The following is a 24,958-nucleotide window of genomic DNA, read 5'->3' on the forward strand; positions in this document are numbered from 1 at the left end:
AGGGACAGGGGAACAAATGATCGTGACACCAGCAGACATAGCAATGTGTGGTTTTCTCATCATCTTCCATAACGATTAATGTTGCATAAATAAAATGGCAACCATGGCATATTTTTGCTATGAATTAAGACTGTCGATGCATGCATAACATTGCTTATTTTCAGCCTGATTTACTTTTTAATCAATACATTGCTGAAGAATAGTTATACTTAGAAAATAAGCTTGGATCCATTCTAGGCTTGGGACGGATTCATAAAGAGTAACAGAATTTAAATTTTTAATAGCAGGTGTACATTAGGTCTGTAAAGGGTCTGTAAAGCAAAACAAAACAACAAAGAACAAAAGAAAATGAAAATTCTTAGAAGGTACAGAAACTGAAGGGATATAAAGCCAACCTTTCACTAATAATGCTTTTGTTACGTCTTTTACCAGGGATTGGATCTTACCAAAGAATGCCTAACAGACTGAAGGTCCAGTGCTGTATGCGACTCCTATGTTTGAAAGTTAGGAGTATGAAAAAGTGTTGATTAGCAATCAGGGCATTCACAAAATCTGTTAACTTTTAGGGGGCAGATAAGTAGATGATTACCTAAAGAAATCCAAACATACCCACAGAATAAAGTTAGAATCATCTCCTTTTTACTTAATAATACTTCATCTTAGTGATGGTATATTAGCTGTATTTTTTAATAATTACTACCATTTTAATAACTTTTTTCCATATAGAATACAATAAGGGTTTTTTTTTGTTTTTTTGTTTTTTTTTTGTTATTCAAACTTTTTTAGCATTGTTCTAGTTTGGATATGTTTCCCTTACCTTTGTTACAGCCTCTCAGTAGCAGCCTCAATTCTTTCTTCATCATGCAAATTGTGCAATTGTACCTTTGCACACCAGCATGGGGGAGATGACATTTATTTACATGCATTGATATATATATTTTCTGGCTAAATTCCACCAATTTACCCTTCCAATCATCTATTTTTTTTTTAAACTTATTAAAATAACTTTCAGAACTACCACTTTACATAGATGATTCCAGGCCCAGGACCCCTGCTAGACATAAAATAATGCTTTTTTTGAATATTGTTTTTACGCGAGAAAAAGATGTGAAATATTGTCACATTTGCTTCTCTGAAATTTATTAGTACATTTAGTCACAAATTTCCATGAAGGTGAGAAGGCATCCCTAGAAATCAAAGCTGTTGATACATTTTAAGCCTACTGTTGCCACTTTTCAAATGCTGACCTATTTAGGTTGAAAATACTTTGCATATTTGTATTTCTAATAAACAGTATAATTAAATCCAGATAGAGCAAGTCACGTACAAAACAGCCAAAAGCTGGAAAAAAACAATTAAAATAATATATGATTCTCAATCCTTTTCTCAAATGGGATGTTTAAATTCATATTTTATACATTGCAGACTTTGATTATTAAAACAATACACCTGCTTACAGAAAGATGTACTATACCTCATCTCTTTACACTGTTTCTCTGTGTTCTTATACATTTCTTCCTTTAAAAGACAAATGTCTCATGAAGTCAAAAAGAATTAAAATCAAAACCTACATAAATTACTAAAAGGAAAGAGGAAAAAGGACCAGCAAATGCATGAGTGCCAATTCAAACATTACTGGGCAGCCTTTCATTTCAAGGACCAGTCCTTCTTCTACCTATAGAAAATACGGGATACACGGAAAAGGAGAATGCTAGAGGCAAGCAAAAGTTAGAGGGGAGTAGAGTGCAAAATTGTCGTCAATTCAGTAAGGAAATACAACTGAAGGCTATCAATAGCTATGAGAGTAGGTGAAAATCATTATATTATTCACAACTCTGCATGAAAAAGATTCAGCTGCCATCCACTGCACTTTGCTCGTGTCAGTAGAATGTATTTTAAAATAAAATATAGGAATGGCTATGTTACAGATATCAGCAAAATAATTTTTTTTTTTTGTTCCCTTATCATTGTTTAAAAGTGCATGTTTAGGGTCAAATTTTTAGCAATGATTTACTCACAACCCAGTTTCTTAATGATGGAAATTATTCTTGGTGAAATTTTGTTTCTGCAAACATTTGCCTCAGCCATTAGGTCACTTAGATCCAAGAAACCTAAAGTGAAGATAAAAAATTATACTCTCAGCAACACACACACACAAAAGTCAGCCTTGGCCTCTTTGTACGTAACAGATTGAGGGAATTTTATCTGATAGTAGAAACAGTATTACTTCAAGAAGCACTAAACAAATTGTTTGTTCCTTTAAAGAAGGGGTTATAAACTATATTCTCTGTCTAAATATTAATCAGTTTAAAGGTGCATATGTATGTTATCCACTCAGATCCTTCCTGGAAGGAAAAGGACATTCTACAAGGCAGTGCTTCCTCAGGTAGAAGTGAGAAGTATTAAGATGATCTGTAAAACTTCAAAGATATTTTAGTTGGGTTTTGTTGCTCAAGATCAAATAAACAATGAGACAGTTCAGAGAGTTTTTGAAATGTGAGAAATCAAACATTACATATATGAAGAGTATTTCAATGTAACTGCAAAATTGGCATGGCAGTCAAAGTGTACCTCAAGAACAAAGAAAGCAAATGTTCAACTTTTATTAAAACAAAACAAAATAACAATTCATTTTAAACGTGTAATTTCAAGGAGGCATAATTAATAGTTAAAGTTAAATGGTTAATAGCTATTTAAATATTAAGTATTTAAACCAGGACCAAAGTAAGAAATGAAAAATAGAGCCTCTAATACAAAATAAGAATTTGTTAATTTTTCTGCTATGAGACAGGTTAAAAAGTATGGAAGTGCAAGATCTGCACTGTATCTGTCCTTGGAATTTCCTATTAAGTTTTCTGATATGCAAAGTCCAGCAACTGCTTTTTTTTCAGGATTTAGGTACATTAGGAAGAAAAAGACCAGAATAGCTTGCCATGTAACAAGATAGTGTTTTGCCCTGACTTGGCATAAAGAGAAGTGCGCCAAATGAAATCCGGTATTACCATTAGAGCAATAAATATCATCGTCATAGATTTAAGCAGAATGGGTTTAGTATTTGTTTTGCTTCCAAGTCCTTTAAAAATATATTTTCAGGGAGCAAATTTAAATAGGATAAAAAGGCAATGACATCTAAAATAAGAATAATGAAACTGTAGGAAAAGAATCTACCTGAGACAGAGCTATTTGATTGTGACTGATATTTATCAGGTAAAGAACAGAATTATGAACTGAAAACTGATTGATTACTTCAATATGAAACAGGTATGGGAAGCTGACATAGCACTATACATTTTGTACATTCTCCCTGAGTCAGTATTCCCTTTCTTACAATAGTTCGAGAAAATTTCAATGGTAAAGAGTGTATGTACATGCACAGGTTTGAACTTGAACGATGGCCATGAGCATTACTAAAAATCCTAGGAAAAGCTGAATGGCAAAATCAATTTATTCAGCTTCACCAGCAAATCTACTTATACTGAAACACTTTTGATTCATTGTTTATTTCTTTTTGTTGAACTACATGAAAAACTGTGCTTTTTCATGGGGCTCTCCCCCTTGACAGCTCCCCAAACTTTTACATTGAGTTGCTATACTTTACAACTACAGGACACTGCCTCCAACAAGAACCTCTCGAACAGTAGCAGAAGGGTAGTACACAAAACTACCTGAATAAATTGAGTACCCTTGTGGGCAAGATGGCGAGGACTCCACATTTTACACAGCTGAATATATTTAATTTAAAATGGGGGACAGTGGTTAAGAATCAGGTCATCTCACTGTAGGTATCTAAAAATGTCCATTCTAAGTTGGTCATGATATCAGTGTCCAAGGAGAGAGAAAAGCACCTTCTGTCTCGGTCAGGTAAGATGAAGACCCTATAGGAGGTAAGTCAGTCTCACCCTGTCTAGCGAGGAAGCCCAGATGACTGACTCAGTTAGACACCTAACATTCAGATAGGTTACAAAGATTCAGCTGAAATAACGCAAAACTGTTACCCCAAAGAGCATTCCAAAATTAACATATACCTCCGGATTAAACTTCAGCTTGATACTCAGGAACATTATTATTACACAATGAAAAATCAGTTACTCAATAGTATTTGCTGGCTAGTCTACTCAACATCAAGTAAAAAGTTTTCAAAAATGTGGTATTAGTAGTGCTAAAACTCTGCTACAATTTTGGTAGTTCTAACATTAGCAGAATACTTTTATGCAGGGCGTTGTCTCATGACAATGACAAACTAAATACCTTACTTTATGAAGACAAAGGATGTATTCATATTTGTAACAAGAAACAGATGAAAGCACTGTACAGTTAAAATTGAGAAGAGCTGATAATCCGCAATACATTTCTCTGGAGAGAAAAAGGAAAAGGGGAAGAAAATAGCCCAGCTATTAAAACAGCCAAATAAGATGGGATAAGAAAAAAAAAGTTGAGCACAGGTAAAGTGACAAAGATATAAACATAATCTGACTTCCGCATCTCCTGAGCCTGAGGACGCCAGAATTCAGACATGAGAGTTCAGCCCGCCAGGCACGGAGCTGCTCAAGACGTGGTCCTCAGTGAAGCAAGGAGACAGAGCAGAGCAGAGCACTTGGACTTTGAGAACAAGCACAGTGCTCAGAATGCAGGAAATTATTCAACGATGTCAATGAAACAAACCAGAAATGAAGAGGTTCAAAGGCAACAATCTGCACAAAACTACAGAGAAAATAATCAGGTTTTCAGACATCTCCACAAGAGTTCAAACTGCCAGAAGACTGCTATGTTTCGGGGGGGTTGGTAGCTCTATTAAGTTATATTTACATTTATATGTCATAGTCTGCTCTTTGATACTTTTTCTTGGCTTAAAAATGTTATGTCAAGTAAATATTACTAAGAATTATATTGTGTTACAGTCTCAAACTTTCAAAAAGTCTTATTCAATAATATTTCTATTCACTTCTCCTGACTGGACACTATACCACTCTAACAAACATACACAAAAAGAATCTTACAGCTTCCTCTGTAAGAAGATAGGACTTCAGCCTGTGATTGGACTGAGTGTTTGGTATTGCCATCAAGATTTGGAATCAAATTACAATGTCTTTATTAACATTTAAGGGAGAAAATAAAGCTAATATTGAAAATATTGAAACAGTTTGACAGAAAGTAGGATTTTCTCACTACATTCGTGTATCAGTAAAATCCATAATTAAGACAGATTCTGTGGACTTTGACTTAGCTCTTCTCAATCACCAGCCCAGCTGGCTATAATTCAGCATACCCCTAAGTCTAAGACAAGGTCTCAGAGTTCTGTCAATAAATCAGCTCCTGGCTAACAGCAAAAACCCGCATTCTCAGCTGAGTGAACTGTCACCAAGACATGCAGGTTATTAGACTGCTCTGTTATTACAGATTACGCAAGTGCCACAGAAAATGACATCCTATTCATGTTGCTCCTCAGCTCTGATGGGCCCCTCCATGCAGTTCTTATGATCACATACAGATGAAAATTCGGCTGGCTCAGAGGACAAAAAGAAGGATTATGTGACTAGTATTACTAAAATCTAAGCGAATGGTGATACAAGAAATATATTTTACAAGACTTTTTTCTTTAATGCAGTATCTTTTCTTCTAATAGCATATATAGTATCCTATGGTATATATTTATAGTATAGAATCATACTAGTGCAGTGTTCAGGACTGTATGTGCACAGACATAACTTAAGGGCTCCTCAGCTATCATGCATACAGAGAAAACAGAAATGTCTATGAAAGTTTGAGTGTTCAACTCTCAGTGGAGCTCCAGAAAGAGCTTCCCTTCAGAAGGTACTTGCCAACTCTCTCCTAGACCTTCATTATTTAATTGCAACATATTTCTTAGAGACGTTATTCTTTTTAAAGGCTCAATAATTTAATGCCAGGTTTACTCAGCTATTAGCTTAAGTTTACACTGTATAGATGCTTAGAATTTTCCTATATAAATCAAGAATCACCTTTTTTCTTCCCTTTCCAAAAATCATTTTTCAAAAATCTTTTTGGAAATCCCCGAGACTTCTCCAAATACAATGAGTTTTATGTGAACTCTGGAGAATTTGGGTATCTGAATTTACACCTTCCAAAGGCAAAAGACAGGAAAAGCCAATCTTCCCCTGTGCCCTGCTTTTGGGGAAAAAATAGTAATTCCTTCTTCAGGGCATCCTGAACATCCTAGACTCTTCAGCACGGTACTCAGATGCGAATGATCCAGAGATGAATTAAGTAAGTAGGAAGATACCTATCAATATATGCTGATCATTCTTTCATCGTTTTTCCTCCAAATTTATGCTGTTGAGTCTTTACATCCTGTATGTAATACTGTCGCTACAAAAAAGCTATGTTGTTTCCTGTTGTTTTGCTGGCAAAATAAAATTCATATTTCATTTTCCAGAAATAATACATAATAGGAAGTCATGATCAAACTTAATTTGACATTATAGAATAGGGAGATAAATAATTGATTAAAAAAGTCTCTTCCAGTGTCATGTAAGAGTGAGATTTCATGTAGGTATATTGAGTGTTCATGATGGCACTACAATATTTTATTTTCTAGTAATTATCTGAGCAATATTTTGATGCATACATTTAGTTCATATTCTATGTGATCAGTGAATCATTTGTTGCCATGAAAGATCTTATAAAGTAGAAAGGCTTAGGGCTTAGAACTTGGTCTATACAGAAATGAACATTCATGCAAAAAGCGTATGATATTAATTAAACTGAGAAGCATATTATGAAAACTCACAAAACTTTTTTTTTTCAAAGACGCCTACTCTCAAAGACAAAGAGGTTAATAATTTGATTTGTCACAATAACTAAATTTAAGCATATCAAACTTAACAAAATTGACTAAGGTTTGAAGGTGCTTATTGGCAATGTATTGCAAAATATCACCTTACATTCATAGAAAATAAACGTCATTTTCAGAAAAAAGTGGGTAAGATTTACTACCCTTATAAACACAGTCATAAAAATTCATAAAAACGCATTGTTACAAAAGAAAAAACAAGAATTGTTGAACTTGCTGGCTAATGCCCTTTTCCCATCTTATTTTTCTATATTTTTTATATTTTTTATTTTTATATTTATCTATATTTTTTCTATATCTATCTATTTTTCTATAGTACTGTTTTCAGGTTTTGAAGCAGTTGCTTCAAAACTTTGTAGACTATCAAAAAAGGACAAAAAAACAATGCCAGATACCTAAGACACTTAACCTTTTTGTGGGGGTTGTTTTATGGAGGTAATGCATAATTAACGTGCAGAATCCACTGCTACAGGGTATCTAGGCCATAATTTAGGTGAATTTTTAAAAGGGAGCATTTATACTGATGGAAGATGTAATGAAGGTTAAAAAGAAAATTTGGGGAAAGCTTTCTTCGGGGACTCCTAAATCCCAAATCAGAACTCCTACTGATCATTCTGATGCCAAGAACTTCCACCCAAATCTATCTGACAGCATGTAAACCTGCAAGTCACTTCACAAATTAGGAGCTAAATTGGGGGCCGGGGTGGGGAAGGAGAGGTGAGAAGCAAGGGAAACTTTCTGTTTAAATATGCTACCTGATAAATAACTTCACCATTTCCTTCATCTTACCCTGAAACAGACGAGTTTGATTATGGTATAGTAAACCGCACTGGATATACTACAGAATTAATAATTTCTGTGTTCTGATAAGAAAGTTCTACAGAATTATGATTCCTAGCTGTAAATATTTATAAAAGAGAGGAGCAGATGGCAATATCAAAGAACAATCACTTGCCAGTTTCTTTCACATAACATAAATCAGACTACTTTTCAATATATGCAAAAAGTAAACAATGTTTATATGCTAAAAATGGATATCACAGTAACATACTGTGCCTGTTTAAAAAACACTAAAATAGAATTCAAAGGCATTCCCTAAGCTTTCCTGTATGCCCTCACAAAGGAGTAAAACAGCAGCAAAAGTAATTGGCATAGTCTACCATATGATTAAGTGGCGGTTTGTGCATACTTAGGAAGTAGAGGGGCTGCTGTTTCCCCACCCCCCCCCCCAACTTCTGCACAAAATGGGACAGCGAGGTGTAGACTAGAGTAAGAGGGGGAAAACAGCAGTTAGACTAAGCCATGCTGCGTGTCTCTCAACCTCGTCCAGCGAGTTTGCCTGCTTTAAAGTTTGACTTAGCTACATCAGAGGAAGCAACTAGACATAAAGCACCACATAGGAAAAACAAAGCTCTAGTGTAAAAGTAAATAAAATAAGAAAATAAATATCTTTGGGGCAAATGATTGGGGTAACATACAGGAAGAAAACAAACGTATTATGAAGAAAAGCATTTGTGGTTACTATTAGAACCCTTCATCCTATTATAAATACTGTAATACCTTATTAATTTTGAAAACAAACTTACAAGAAAAAGATGTTAAAATTCGAGTTATAATCCCATAATAAATTATTTTAGGTGCCTGAAAACTTGTAGCACTGATAGAAAATTATGGCATAAGAAATTTCTGAGCAATGATTTGCAAATAGAAGCTGAGTAGTTAAGAAAATTAATAATCAGAAAACACTGAAAAGGCATAACATATACAATAGAAATGAATGAGAAATACATATTTGTGGGAAGAACCAAAGAAAAGGAGAAAGCAAAAAGGAAGACTGGAGATACATATCGTGGAAAGAGAATAAACGGAAAGAGAATTTTCTCTTTCCCAAGCTGCATATAATTCTTTCTCCAAGAGAACAATAATAGAACAATGACATTGCTAGTTAGAGATCGTCGTCTTCATGCAGCAGGCTTTACCTAATATTAACCTGATGATTAGGCTGATTATAATCCAAATCCAGCAAAACTCTAAAATCCATACCTCAGCCTCAGTGAGTCCAGTGACTTCCTAGCAAAGATACTTAATTAGAGCTTATATCTAAACATTAAGACGAGGCACACATTTAACTTGTATGCTTGGTAATCCAGGGCTAAAGGTTAAAAAGGGTTAAATCTTTTTTTATTTTAACAGACACACACAAAAAAAAGGAGACTAAACCAGAAAACCCAATAAAAATGCTTTCAAATGAAGCAGGAACATATTAATTAAATTATTGCAATTATTATTATTTGTTATTAGTAACAGACGCAATGAGCTGGCAACAGATGGTGAGATATGGTGAAAAAGAGATAAATTTCATACATTCACTTTTGGCAGTCCTTCTGCCCAACCAGACCATCTGTGACACATTAGAAACATTAGAAGCTGTACCATACATATCGCAAAGATGATACAAATTACTTGACTGTTTGCCTTTCCTGTCCAAAATCCATTCATTTTTTATGATCACAGAATTTCAAACAAAGTAGTTTTTATCATATACACTTTGACGCACGCTCCACCACTGTTTCCAAAGCGTGCCGTAGAGATTCTGTAGGATTTTGGCTGAACGGTTTTGCACAGCAGAGCTGCGCAGCCCAAGTGTGGGATCTAGCTGAAGTTCTTACTCGCAGCAGATTCTCCATTGGTAGCAACAGGAGTTTAAATTTGCACTTTGGGAATCATCCTTACTTTACTTTGCAATTAATTTCCAAGCAAAAATTACCACTCTGTTTATAGAAAACTGATAGGGAGATTAATGCTCCCGCCTCCCCCGTTGGCTCTTACACTCTTGTTTCATGACAGCATTTAAAGTTTGGATGTTTGTTTGTGTTTTCCTTCTGCTTTGGAATGAAAATAAGATCTTTCTATCATATTTATATAATGGATTTTGTAAAAGCAGCCATTCTGCCCAGCCAATATATCTCTGTAACACTTTTCAGCTTAGCTAAAATATGCATTTATGCATATAGATGAAATTTTGCATACCTTTATTTAAAATATTTGTAATATTAGAAAATTAATTTTATTGTATATACATTTCTGTGTAATAAGATTTGGAAAAAAAATATTAAATACCTAGAAATTTTACAAACAAATAGAAACTGTTCTTTATACTTAGTCTTAGCAGCATCCATACATCAGACTTATGGATATATTATGATCATCTTAGGGGAAATTTTAATTGACTTGGAAAAAGGCTAATGACTTCTGTTCCCAGTTAAACATTGCCTGCTTCGCACACTTTTTTTCTTTTTTTTTTTTTTTTAGTGTAAGGCTGTATTTTAAGTTGCCCCAGATAACTTATCCAAATCGATCTGTTTGGCCATTGGACAATTTAAAATTACATCTGGTAAGGGTTAGGAATGAGAAGCTGGATTTCAATGGACCCAAATGTGTGAGTCATAAATACATACTACCAAGAAGATATTCTTCTGCCCCTCATCACTGTCTGGGGTTTAAGAGGAAAAGAACGAATGAGCAAGCTATAGAGTCATTTTAGGATTCTGGAATCTACTGCTGCATTTATCACATTTAGAGATATTTTCACTGAAGTAAAGAAATATTGCACAGACAACATTGCTAACTACACTGTCTTAGTCTGAGTTCTATACAACGGATGAAAGAAGCCTTTTGCTATTTTTTACACCTTATTCCTCAAGTCTCCTTTCGTTACCCCATTTCTTTTCTTCTGTGATTTTCTACTTTTCCCTTTTCCCAGTGTAATTTGTTAATGGCTTAGCAGGCCAACTCTCACAAGACCTCTGTGAACCACTTACCAAAAAGGCAATAAAGAGTATTACTGTAAACAGTTCAGTTCTTCAACAAATTTTTCAGATCTCTAAGCCTGAAAAGACAGTGTGTTGCACCTGTCTATCTACAGTAGTGGATTTAGCAGGTAGGAGTCAATACCTGAAAAAACCCTACTTTTGTCTACTTTGTTCTTTTCTCTCAGTCTTTGTATACATTTATCTTGGCAGGAAAAGGGCTGAAATTAAACAAAAAAAAAGAACAGTCTTTCTCTTATTTTTCCATTAGAAGAACACCACTACTACTGTCAAAATTGGACAAAGGAAGAGAATAAGGAGTGATTTTTACTTATTCCATAAAAAAGCTTGCCTTAGTTGAAGGAAAATGGATGTTGTTGAAGCAAAAATTTTAATACAGTCCTAATGCTTTAGCATTTTTGTTTTTCTGTATCTTTCCTAAAATATTAAAATATTTTTTATAGATACTTTTCCATAAGACCACAGTGGTGAAAATATTTGTTTAATTGCTTAATATGAGAATATCTCATTTCATTTCTTCTATCAGAATTGACATATTTATCATTCCATTTTTTTGTTTATTCTGAATTTGTGCATTTGTAAGAGAGCATATGTTTTGTACTATTTTCTCCTGAATTTAATTCCAATGGTATGTTTGTTTGTTTCCTTTTTCTTATTATTACTTTCAAGGAAAACCTGAAGCTGCAAAAGAGATCCAAAAAAAGGCTGGAAGAAACAAAGATTTCTCCTTACTGCTTCTTGCTACTTACGAAGAAGCCAAGGTAAGAATGAAAGAATTTATCAAGACTTTAATTCAAAACACACCGGACAGTGACTTTCTCTTTTTAAAGACAAATATCCAAGTTAAACGTAGGACACAGATCAAACTCCTTTCATTTGCCACGAGTTCTCAGGTAAATTGTGCCTGTCCCTTCCAGAAGGAAACCCCTGGAAGTAATATTTGTGAGAAAAAGACTGCTATAGCAAGTAATCAGATCTGACTAGAAGAAACAGCACCTTTACCACCAGAATACACCATCAAAATATCTTTAAGAACTGTAGCAAATGATACCTGCTCAATGCTCTTAGGTGTGTGCCATGGGTTCAGACATTCCGGGGGGGGGGGGGGGGGCAGCTCACTATAAATACTTAGAAAAAATAAGTGATTTCTTGGAGTCTGCAGCTTTCTCACAGTTCTGTGTGTGTTTACAATATATTTTTTAAACTCATTTGATTTTTTTTTGAACCAAAGCAAGTATTTGCTTTTCAGAAGTGTTCAGATCAATAAATTCTAAGAAATCCTCATTTATCTTGCCAGAATTGAGTGTGATTTTCCAAGTCTTGTCCTCAGGTGACTACTTTACATTGCCCTTTCTCCTAGAGCATTTTTTCATCACCTTATTAAGGATACTTATACTTCATGTAACATCCCTACATTTACATTTTTATTCTTTAAAATCACTAAATAATACTAGCAGATAAAAGACCTTCCAGATACAAAATATAAAACAATGAATGATGTCATCTCTCAGCACATGAATGATCAGATTTACATTTACTGTTCTGTACTAAAGGAAGTCCTGAAGGTAAGATCAGGCACTGGAAGAGAAAGTTGGGGTAACTGGTTCTTAAGGAAGGTCTCACAACTCCAACACCAAAAGCGTAACTGAATTGGTTAATGGAACAAGGAGTGATTCTAACCAGGGCCAGGTACTCAGAAGAGAAATCAATAGGCAGACAGATCAGTTCAGCACTTTCGAGCTGAAAACTAAAGACCAATTGAAAAGAAGGCTAAGAGAGGAAGGAGAAATACTCAAAAAGCAAGAATATTTTGATAAGTCCAAACTTCTGAAAACTTAACATTTCATGTTTCACGCACACTGAATAAAACTGGTTGAGGTCTAATCCCGACTGGCGGTTCTCAGTGGAATTTAAAGGTGTTAAGTCAAAGCGATTGATTCCTTTTTGGACAAAGCAGTGGCTCGCTATTGAAACATCCATCCCTTTTGTGGTGTGAGGTTCTGTGAGTGGGGCACCACAAATACCCAGTTCCTTGGTCATATGTCTGTTGTTTTCTAAAATGTTCAATTTTTCTGTATTTTGTTTCATTTGTGTTTTAAGTTGAAATGAAAACAAGAGCAGAATTTCTGGATTTCTTCCTCTGCTGTGGTTTCTCATATATAATGATGCATCAGACATGACTTAATAGAACCATACGAACAATTATGAGAGCTTACGGAGAATAAATTGCAAATCATAGTAGAAAATGCTGTCTTTATTCTCAGCATGTGTGGAACTGATATCACAAGCTATAATAATTGAGAAAACAGAAGAATTTGCAGTGATGTATGACCAGCTTGTACTGCTCTAAAGAAGATTCATTTTCTATCAAGTTTAAATGTCCAGCACAAAGACAGGATTAAAGTGTTTCCCAGTACTTCCAGACAGAAGATCTTACCTCTCCGAAAAAAACCAAAACTTATACAACCTAATTTTAGGGCCAACCCAAAAATTCTTGTCTGACCTAAAACAAGAAATACAGTATATTCAATTTTTGTTCTTTATGTTAAACCTTAAAACAAAAATATTACTTTACACCAAAAAGTCAACAAGTTTATTTTAAAATACATTGAAGTGAAACACTTTAGTAATACCAAACTAAAACCACAACTGATTTCACAGTATGTTTTCAATTTCCTTCTTCCTTCATTTTTGACTAAAACTATGCCTTGAATTGAGTCTGAACCCACATAATCTTTTGATTCCCTTGAAACTCTCTTTTGTTTGTAAATGATTACTCATGTAAAACGTATTCCCCAACAATAATATGTATAGACTTACAGACTGCATTTCTCACAAAGCAATTAACTCTTTGTTTGGGAAAGTGTAAAGGCTTTCAGCTATTTTTGAATAGATATCTTCTTTTTAACTACTATTCATCTCAAGAGCCCACTAATCCCTGGAAGACAAAATGATGTCATCTACCAGCTATTTCTACCACCTCTTCCTTCCACTCTTCCTCCATCTATTCCTTTCACGCTTCAAAACATCTCTAGTTCACACAATAATGTCTCCTTGACCTTGACTCTCTACATTATCTTGGCATTTCTTGTCTTGTATTCTCACTATTCTTTCTCAGGTCATCTCATTTCTACTTTCTATGCTATGCAATGCCAGGATATATAAACGCTAATAGGATTTGAACCTCTAAATCAAAAAAGAGAGTGCCTAATGATCATTTTAATGAAACAAGAAGAATATTTAAGAGCCCTGATTCTGCTCAAGGGTTGATCAGTTTGGCATCAGTGTTAGGGAAGATGGTTGTCTTTCAGTGAGTAAAGGAGGATGGAATATGTAACAATATGCAATATGTGTCAGGAATGGGCCCAAAGCATTCAGGACTCCAGAGTTCTTGGAAATAGTCAAAGTAAGACTGAACAGCATACCTTAATTCCCAGAGACATATATATTTCACCAGTAGCCATGAAGACCTTTGCCTTCTCAGAGTCGAGAGGAAATTAAAGTAGCTGGAAGTCACATCAGTTATGGCCTCTTGGTTGCTAGTTCTAGCCCAAATACTGCAGCTTGTGTAAACCAGCAATATTTCAGTAACATAACAGCTGTCAGTTTAGAAACAGAGAGAGACTTGCTCACTTTTCCAAAAATCTTCATTTCAGAAGTCCTAATTTCTAACTGGCTGAAATCCAATGCCATGCAAGCAACAAGAGTTTACAGTTTAAATAATTCTTGCAATCAAAGAAATGACATAATGAATGTACAGCAACCAAAAGCTTCTACTAAGTCAAAATCTGATAGCAGATCACAGACTTAAGTGTAAAGTTTGGGAGACTCTATTTTTATTCTCCCAATCCACTTCTTTCTCTTCTCAGCATAACACGAACAGGACATATTGATATCCTTATCTTACCTGACCATTGCCCCTTAATGGTCCTGGTACAGTGGGAATAAGTGGATTGCTTTTCATTGACCTTTCCTATTTTCTGTGATAAAATCATTGTTTCTTTGTTTGCAATCCCAAATACCTGTTGCCAATGTAATTCTAGAGTTGCAGAAAAATCCTACACCTACAAAAGGAAGAACACACCTCCCTGCCACAAAGCAGTCAGGATTCTTTCTCAGGAAGGAAAGAAAAAAAACCTGCAATTGAAATCAAATCCAGCCTATTCCTAGCTCAGCAAACGTTTAGCCTTTCTTGCTAACACACAATTTGCCTTAACGTAGTCTATTTTTCTTTTTCAAAAATGTACAGTTACTAAAAGAAAGGTCTCAAGTTGGCTACTATACTACTAATAGGTCCCTGTGCCAACTAGCTGCAAAATAATCTTTTGGTGATTTCAAAATATCAAAAATTCTTTTCATTATCATATCATGTTTCTGTTCCCTACTGGTCTTACAGCAATCAAGCAAACTGCATCTGACCATGATGAGTAATTGAATTTGACACAACTGTCCTAATCCATTATATTGACATCAGGCTTTTAGGCAAAGACAGTTTTGTTAGGATAGTGTATGACCTGACCAGACCTCTCTGCTCTACAAAGATAAGGTAAACTTTGCTCATATAGATGATGTGAATGTGTGTAGGTCTTTTTTCATGTTCCATCATAAGTCAGGTAAGTATTCTGGCTCCTATAATTATAACTATTATCCTTTCACATATTAATTAGGAATTCATAGTTCAGAAACCTACGACATCAAAAATAGCCACCAATCATTATTCTTCCTATAACGGAGGAAATCAGTTTAATATTAGAGATACTAACTGGTGATGTAGAATGGTATTTTTAAGGCTAGGCTGATAATTTTGGAGCATGATTTTACTTGGAAAAATATCTTCAGTGTCTTATTTTAATGGAGATGTATCTAGAGAATACATAGAAAAGAAAAACTGACCTTCTCCTTGTTAAATATGTTCCACAGTCAAAACCGTGGTGCTTTAAAAGGAGCACAGAGGGCTCATCATCTCCTGAGGACCTTTCCTAGCTCGCCCTCCTAATCTCTCTCTGCAGGCTCAGTAGTAGGCTCATTGCTTAAGGTGACACGAGATGATATGTGGGCTAGAGAGAGAACAGTGACTGGGGTCTCAGTCAAAGCTTCCCATAAATCAGTGTCCTTGGTGGACAGGGAATTTGCAGGGCATTTAGTCACCTATGGACCGTGAGTGTTGTGCAGGCTATCTAGCTGGTGAAGGATTTGTTTTTAGAGACATTATGCAGGTTTTTTTACAGAGAAAATTCATTCAGTAAACTGTACTGTAACATCTCCCCTGCAGAATCTGTCATAATATTTTCTTCTTTCTCTTAACAGAAGTTTCACTGCCATACATTCTGTATACAATTCTTCTTACATGTTAGTATATATAGTCTTCATCTCACTTCAAATTCCACAGTTTTCGATTATTTCTTCCTCACTTATGTGTCTCCTCTACCTTCTAGAGCACAGCCCTGGTCAGGCATGAGTCTGACATTCACTTATCTTAAATCTAAAGAAACAAAGTTCCAAAGATGCATATATATTTTATTCCTAAGGCTCTTCCATCTTTGATCTATCTTCTAAAAGAACTTAGAACAATAATTAGAGAAATTAATATGAATAAAGACTGCTAATTCAAGGGAAATCAAAATCATGTCAAAAGAAAGCAGTAGTTAGGAGAAGCACAACAGGCATTGCCCAAGCCATGCGTTTTGTACTGAGTGCAGGGCTCATTATTGGCCCTATTGTGCAATCCTGCTCTCAGTGACTGCAGCATATTGTGGGATCCAAAACTCATGAATTCTAATCCTATCTCTAGCATAGACTGGGCTGCACAGTCCTGTACAAGTAACATAATCTCTATGAACCCAGAAAGCAAAACTGCATATTATCTACATCCGAAAGGAAACATTCACTTAGTAGAATCTTTGCTGTTTATCTAAGCATCTAAGAGGCAACATTAAGGTTGTTGGTTTTTTTTTTTAATCTTTCCTCATAAATGCTGCTCTTCCTCATCAAACACTTTGCAAAATTAGAAATCTCTGGCTCCTACTACAAATGCTTCCCACTGGGAAGCTGCTTTTTCTAAATGTGTTCAAAATAGATCATTAGCAAGTTTGCCAAAGAAAAACCTGTGTTAAGCTTAACAATTTCATTGCCCAAGAAAAGATATTTTATTCTCACACTGCCTCTCCATCAGTGCAAGAGGAGAGACCTTTTATCAAAAAGGTTAGCACAGGCAAGTTCACAGAACAAACTTGTTCATATCCTGAACTCAGACTAGGGACAGCTTCCACTAGCATCTAGTATAAAGAAAGAAAGAATCACTAAAACAGATCATGCCTGCTACACAGGAGACCTGAGCCCCTGACCCCAAAACATTCCAATATAAAGCCTACCTAATGCAGTATATCTGCCATGGTCATCATTTTTGTAATAATAATAATAATAATCCTCATTCCCAAACATCTCATAGGGCTTGTCATATAAATGTCATAACTCTCTCTCTCCTTTTCTTTATTTATGGACATGTCTACTGATGCCAAGAGAGCTATCAATTCAGTTATCTAAATAGTGTTTGGTAATATTCTTGATCGAAACAACACAAAATAGCTAGAATTATATATCTTTATTTTGTTTTATTTTATATCCCTCTCTTTATATGCCTTTAGACTGTAAACATAAGGTACTTGAAACTATCAGAAATAGTTTAGGAATTGCAGGTACTGCAAAGTATCAGAAATACTTAAGAAATTGCAACAGTGTCTGTTGTGGTATCTTCCCTTTTAAAACAGAAACTGATTTTCCATAAAAAAAAAGTAGTATATTGCAAATTATTTTTTCTAAAATTCTCCTGTTTTCAAAGCACAAGAAAATAATTCAAAAACCTAAAACATACAAATCCAAGAAGTTTTCTGTCCTTGTGCTGTGTCCTTCCTGTAACCCTGCCCTGAGTGACCCCTTTCTACTTATTTCATATGGTTTTAATATACAGTGTGAGATCTGTAGGGCCAGGACTAGGTAATTTTTGGCTCCTTTGGGACTTTTAAAATAGAAATATTAAATTATAAAATAATTAGATTTTGAAATGGCAAATCATATAGCTTGAAAGTCATCCATGATGAAGTTCTTATTCTAAGGAACAGATCAGAAGACAGTTTATGAGAAAATGTATCTTGCTTACAATACCTCACTGTTCTGGTACTGCACAAGCTTCCTGCAGAGTGGCTTCAGCTTGCCAGAGAAAAAAAAAATATGTCCTCTTGTCTAACATTTAGTTTAAATGTATTCTACATAATGTTTTCTATTGACATTTCTATGGAAATGTCTCTCTGCACTAATTAGATGTGTGCTACTAGATGTGTAACCATACTTAAGAAATTCTAATTGTTTTGAAATATGCCTTACTTGCTCTATCAGGCCACCTTAAAAGGAAAAATATCCCCACATAGAAGGAATGCAGCACCTTCCTCATCTGTTTTGGGAAAATTATCATAATTAAGAACCGAAATGTGCCATTCCTTCTAATGTGATAGCAATTTCATGGAGTTAAATCTTAGAAAGAGTACATCGCAACATACTTGAACCATGCCATAACAAATGCAACGTTTTGAACATTCTGAGTTAGGTAGTTCTGTACACCAGCAAAATGGCAAAAGATGAATACTGACAAATAAATATAAACTGGAGAGCATGCTCCATTAACATTTCTTAGTTGTTGGATAGAAATGACCGGTGGCATATGCTGAAGAATACTAAATCTTTATATCTCAAGGCACTTTTCTCCCTCTGTCCTATTCCAAATAGCACAAATTGACTTATCCCCTTAGCACAGAAAAGGCCTATTTTTCATAGAGCAAAAAACCTGCTTGCATAGTTCATACTGCTGTTATATAGAAAAAAGGAAAGTCTCATCCCAAATCAAACATAAATCAACCCATGAAGTACAAAAAAAGTCCCTTTTTCTTTCATTCCTCTGGCTTTAGTGGTATGAAGTTTAAAGGCTACGGCTGTTTTGGTGAAGTTAGAGTGAAAGTTATCCAAATCTCCTTTTAAGCACATAAGAAATGAAATTGCTATCAGTTTTTGAGTCATACACAGACATTCATTTGATTCACACATTTTAGCTAGTCTTTCTTTGTGATGGATGGATTCACACTCTAAACTTTCTATTATTCTGAGATGGCCCTTGGTGCTGTGCAGTAGGCTGCACTTAGAGCATCTATTACCAGAACATGCCTAAAACAAAATACATCTATCAAGAAAAAAGTGACAGATCTACACCAAAGGATTCCCAGGGTGAGCGTACAAGAGAGGCATCAGTATTCTGACAATATCTGTTAGGTTCTTTGAAATATTTTTCCCTTCTTAAATGCCTGTTTTTTCATAAAACAGGCCAACTTTGTATTTTAAAGGGTACGTGCGCACTGCTTTGTAACAATATGTCTTCTGATCTTTCATTGTCTACAAATGGCAGTTAATTTATATGATAGCTTTATAGCAATTCCAGTTCTCTGACCATTTCTCACAATACAGAGACAAGACAGCAGTATATGGAATGACTGACTATGTCTTTTTGCTGTACCTTTGCCAATTTTCAGTCTGCAAAGACATTGACTGGTAAAGTATTTGCCTCCTCAGTTAATCCTGTTTCTGTTGGGAATTTGTGTAGGAGTTGCATGCTCTGGCCGTTATATAATCCGGCAGCTACATTTACAAGTAAGAAAGATGCTGAAATCAATGCGGAAAAAGAAAAAAGATTTCACTACCAAATCTCAAGATTATTAGCAGTGATTTAGAAGAGGAATCAGCAGAGGTCTGAAAGCTCCACAGTAAATCAAGGAAAGACTCAGAAATAAGCTAGAATTTCAATGCTATCCTTAATGGTTTCTTTTATTTCACAGTGAGTCACCTGCTTCTCTCTGTTTCTAACCATTTTAATTTTTTGCTGATTTTTATGTCTGCAACAACATTCATTTTGCATCTATTTTTGTCTGTCAAATGACAACCCACAAATTGGTATCTTTCTTCAGTTCTCCCTGTCCCAGAAGCTCACCTTCTAGATATGAACCAGAGGAGAGGAAACAGTATTTTGTGTGGCAACCTGACATCTAGCACTGCTCTCTTTAAAAGAAGCTTTTCAGACTTGCTATCTTTTCAGGTGAATGCTCAGATATAGAAACATATAGCAAAGCATTACCATCTCTTATTCAACTGGTGACTTTGGCAGACAAATTAATGTCAAGGTTCACTGATTGCCTGGACCTATTTGAATGGTCCTCAAAGGCTGATGGAACCAAACAAGTTCCAAGCTGCTCTGAGAAAATTAACACACAAACATTCAGACTCATTGTTTCTACTCGGCAGGACAACATGAAGACCTATAGGTTGGGCTTATCAATATGGTAGCTCACGAGAGCACTGTGCCTTTGTCTGCACAAGCCATCTTCACAGATAGAAGAAATGGGACAGATTAGACAGGTAAAGTATCAGTAACTGGGATTTTGATTAAGATCTGATTCTACCATAAAGAGCATGTGAAAGTTGATCCTATACTTATGCAAGAAGCAAAGACAGGTTTCTGCCTTTTCAGATCACAGTCCTCAAAGTTACAGTCAAGTCTCTCCCATCTTTTTGCCCATCTGTCTAATCAGCTATAAGCCTAGCCAGCATTGGAAGGGAGTCAGTGTCATTATCCCATTGCTGTAATTGGCATCGCAGGATGGAGCAGCATGTACAGCCCTCTCCTGGTGTGAAAGGAAGAGTGAAGAGAAACCAAAGCAAGTCAGCCAGATGTCACAGAGACCCAAAGAAGTGAGCTGGGATCCAAAGGATGAGTGAACAAGCTTTCTGCTTGCAGTACAGAGAAGCTTTGTTTCTTCCCACCCCTATTTTCTATGTTTCCCAATGCTTTTTTTTTGGGGGGGGGGAGTACCTCTGATCAAAGATGATGCATTTCATTAACACTGACTACTCAAACATTATACTTTTAATGAGCTTTCCCATTTTCTTGTGCTAGACAGTTGATGTTACACAGATACTGTGGGTAACAACCTTGTTTTAACAGCAATATGGGATCATGAAAGAAGGAAAAGGACCTAATCAAAAAAGAATAACCATTTTATTTTGACAGTTTCTTAATCTCTTTAGAAAGCTTTCGTGGGTGTGACTCTCTCTCTCTAGAAAGCCAAGTGCCACAAGTGTGACTAGAAACTAGTCATGCTTGGTCCTTAGACCAACGGAATTAGTCCAAGAAGCAGGAAAGAGCGCAATTTCATTTTGTGGTGTCTGGTACAATAAGACCCTGATCTATGTTAGAACTTTTAAAGCTCAGATTGCGCTTATCTAACAGGGCATGGACTGAATCATCAGTGTGTTGGTGCTAATTGGGTTTGTTCTTCCTTCAGATACACCGCGTGCTCATGTTCAGACATTTATTTAAAAAATTGAAAGTAAGATTTGTAGGAAGTGGTGAAAAAGAAATCATGGCCCACATTATTCAACCCCCAACATCATCTGCTTTGTTCCCTGAATGTCCATAACTGAATCAAATCTTTGTATAACTTAGACGAATCTCAGGGCTGTCCTATGTCTTAGCCTATACCATCCTTCTAGGTGAATGCAGAAGCCTATCAGACCCACTGTGACTGGTTTTACCCTTTTCCCTCCCGCTCTTTTACACTGACTATACATCTAAGATTTTCTTTGCTGGCAGCCTTGCCAGCATTGAAAGGTAAAACACCACTGTCATACTGTAGGTACTGCACTGGCTGTACTCTTTCTCCCTCCCCTCCTCCCTCTCCCCAATGCCCACGCCCCCCCAAATCAAACCAGGAAATTTTATTGTAATTTCCTTGTTAGTTTTATATGAAATAGTGTTTTTTAATCTCATTCTTTTTCAGATTTCAGTTCTAGTATATAACAACCACAGTTCATTTCAGATCTCCACAAAAGTGTAACACTAATAAGCATGGCGGCTTGGCTTATCTAAATAATTTCAGAGTCCTCAGTTCAGAAGGTACAATGTTACCATACATGTTTGTCCAGAATCAAAGGTGGAAGAGAATTAAATAGTTTCCAGATGGAGTGGACTTTAGCTAAAGAGGAAAAGTCAGAAGCCCAACCATATGATAGACCTAGAGGCAGCTCCAAAGCTGCCAGGAACTGCCTTTGGAGTCTGCCAAGGAGACAGATGCTCATGCCAACAGTGCATAGACTGGCATCATTTATATCACATCAGGCCTCATGCTGTCATGATGCCACAGTGCAAAGTACTAAGACAGCTACTATTTAGAAGAGAGCAATCACACTGCATATATTTAGATCATATATCCACTAACAATTTTCATACTATATTTACCCTTATGCTTCTTGGCATTTAAGATGTAGAGCATGTCCTATCTTACTGTATTCATTTAACTCTTCATGGAAACTTCACATGTGCAGCAAAGTATAAACTAACTTTAATTTTTATACCAACTGGCACTGCCTCCCACAGTCGCAATAGCCAGGGAATGGTCTCCTTCCTCCTCCCCATGCTACTTAATTTCACTTTGCAAAACCTTAATGTAAAGTACATTGTTTGAAAGCCAAAAGCTGTGAAGATCTAAACACACAAAACATATCTAAAACCTAATTTTCTTTTAGTGGATGCATATATTGTTCCTAACTTCATGCTCTAGTACTTGGAACATCTTTCTGTCTGAAAATAAATTACAGTCTATGTGCAGCATCAGGCCTAACCTTAGGCATCTAGCAGCATAGAATTGTACAGATGTAATACAGCAAATATCTATATTACATGCTGTGTCATGGCATTTGAACAAGTGCAAACTCTTTCATACAATTTTGGGTGCCAACTTCTTTAAACAGGCTTATTTAGTGATCGCTGTGCTGAGAATTCAGATTTGATTACACTTTCTCTTAAAAGCACACAGACAGTTTCATGGAATTCTCTAAATATGCCTAACAATCATCTAAATCCAAAATTAACATAAAAGTTCTGAACAAAGTAGGGTGCAAAAGGGTAGAAACCACTGTCTCAGCACAGATCAGTGACTTCAGAAGAGAGTGCTGCAGCTCTGAACCACATCCATAGCAGGAAGGATTAAATTTGTTCTCTATGGAGATCCCATCATAAAGTGTGTTTAAATCTACCTCTCCCTGACTGAGAGTCTGAATAAACACTGACAATTATTTAACAGCTGTTTAGGCAGGATGTTTACATATCCTGGGGACTATGCCATCCAAATATTGTGATTTCATTAAGGAGCTTTGCCCTAAAGAAGCAGAGGGATTGAGACTTTTGAGAACCCTAGAGCAGCATGATAACTTTCCCAGTGCATTACCTGGGCTTCAAAAGCAGTTGATCTGTTAGCAGTCTTGCAGATGGTGGACTACTCCAGAAGGCCTCAGCATCACGGAAAAACAGTATGGTCCTGGAGAAAAAAAACAACAATGCATCATCAGTCTGTTAGGTACTGCATAAACAACAACAACAAAATAGTTTTGTTTGTTTGCAGGCTTTCTGAGATCTTTCCATGGGTTTTCTATTCATGACCACCAGAGTCTCCTTATTAAAATTCTTTATGCATCAAATGAGCATCTTCATACCAATCCCTTCTTGCTGAATTCCAGTATTCCCTTAATGTGCCAAAGAAAGGTACAGGTTCACATCAGCTACTAAAGTCTTCCATCTGTCCCCCAAAAAATAACTGAAACTAACCTACTAGCTTTGTTAAATCCATGGCCAAACATTCTCCTCTCAAATTCCTGTACTCTTGAAACTGTTTTGATACAGTTTGAAAGATGCATTTCATTCATGTAGGCATATCAGAGAAAGCTCTTATGGTAAATGGTGATCGGGACAGAGACCCTACCGACTGTGGCAGCTGGAGTCCAAACAAGACCTTTGCTGGATTTATTGAAATTTGGAAGAGGCAAAGGAGTAGTTTTAAGAACTGATGGAGTCAGATAATCTTGAGTGAGTAAGGTATGTTTGGGATGAATACTTCTGGGATGAAAAGTTCTCCTTGCTTGCAGGCTCAAATCCCAGTTAGAAATCAGTACACTGCTCATATTATGTTAAAAATATATATATGGACACAGCTGAACAACCAGCTTTTTCCCCCACAAGATTTCCTTTATAACACATGCCATTTTGAATATAAAATATATTTAAATCATATGTGTCCTTTGCAGACACTGTAAAGGTTAAATATCTGCTTTTAAAATGACAAATAATAGAGTATTTACAGCAGAGATATTTGAAAGGAATGCTACATTATATTTGCTTAAGCCAACTGACTTACATTCCAGTCTGTTAACGTGACAAAAGTTATAAATGAGTGGATTTAATCTCTTCATGGTTAGATTTTTCATTTTTTACAGATAGTACGATCCTTAAAAAAACCCCACATTATTATTTCAAATACTAAATACTAAGGCCATAGTTTCCCTTGCTAAACATAACTGTTACCTGTAGAAAAGCAAACTAAAAAGCTAAAGCTTATTTGTGTTTCAGGAATTATGTCTGTCTGATCTCAAACACATTGGTCAAGGGAGCTTTTTGTTTGTTGATTGATGAAAAGCATCTTTGTTTTGTTTTTCATATTTAATTCTCTGTAAATTATGCTGTGTTTTAAAAGGACAGGTAACAGCCAAAAAAAAAAAAAAAAAAAAAAAAGAACACCAAGGAAAGCAGAAAGGAGAATACATATGGCAAGGAACAAATCACAGTGGCCTTGGAAAAAGAAATGCCATCAAAAAGGCAGTTTGGGTACTTCTGCTTTTTTCTCAGTCCAAGACCAAGAAGATATTAAATAATGATGAGTTAAATGTCAAAACAAAAATATATATCTTTTTGCATTTCATCTTATATCAATTTATCCGTGGAACTAATTGTCATATAAGCCTGTGTAAGACCATGTAGAAAAAAGTAAATGTGTAAGTAAACTAGGTAGAAAACAATCACGATGGAATGAATTACAAACATTTATAGTAATATAAATTGCCTGCCAAAAGATGTAAGCTAACAACTCACCGACTACAAAGGACTTCCATTAGTGCTATTTCCATACAACTCAGTACACTTATTCCGAAGCACATAGTACTGGCAACAGGCAGACAAGACTCTGAAATAGCTACACTGCTAGTAGAGAAATAATAAAATTTACATTACTTATGCTATGGGAAGATGCGAGGAGCCGGGGGGAGAAGTCTCTGAGAGCCAAAATACTTTTGTTTCTCAGCTGCTAGGGAAACTCATAAATTATTGTCTTTTGGTCAGTTATTGCAACACAGTTTTTTCAGTCTTAAAACACAGGAT

At 35.7% G+C, this 24,958-nt stretch overlaps 1 long non-coding RNA gene across 1 annotated transcript in view; it reads right to left on the bottom strand.

The window, feature by feature from the left end:
• Positions 1 to 24,958, bottom strand: part of LOC135329515 (uncharacterized) — a 212,186-nt gene that overhangs the window by 87,213 nt on the left and 100,015 nt on the right. Inside the window, exon 3 of the long non-coding RNA XR_010390949.1 lies at positions 22,980 to 23,069. This is a non-coding gene — a long non-coding RNA (uncharacterized LOC135329515). The remainder of the gene's footprint in view (positions 1 to 22,979; positions 23,070 to 24,958) is intronic.

The sequence above is a fragment of the Dromaius novaehollandiae genome, chromosome 11, assembly GCF_036370855.1.
Source record: "Dromaius novaehollandiae isolate bDroNov1 chromosome 11, bDroNov1.hap1, whole genome shotgun sequence".
Taxonomy (NCBI): domain Eukaryota; kingdom Metazoa; phylum Chordata; class Aves; order Casuariiformes; family Dromaiidae; genus Dromaius; species Dromaius novaehollandiae.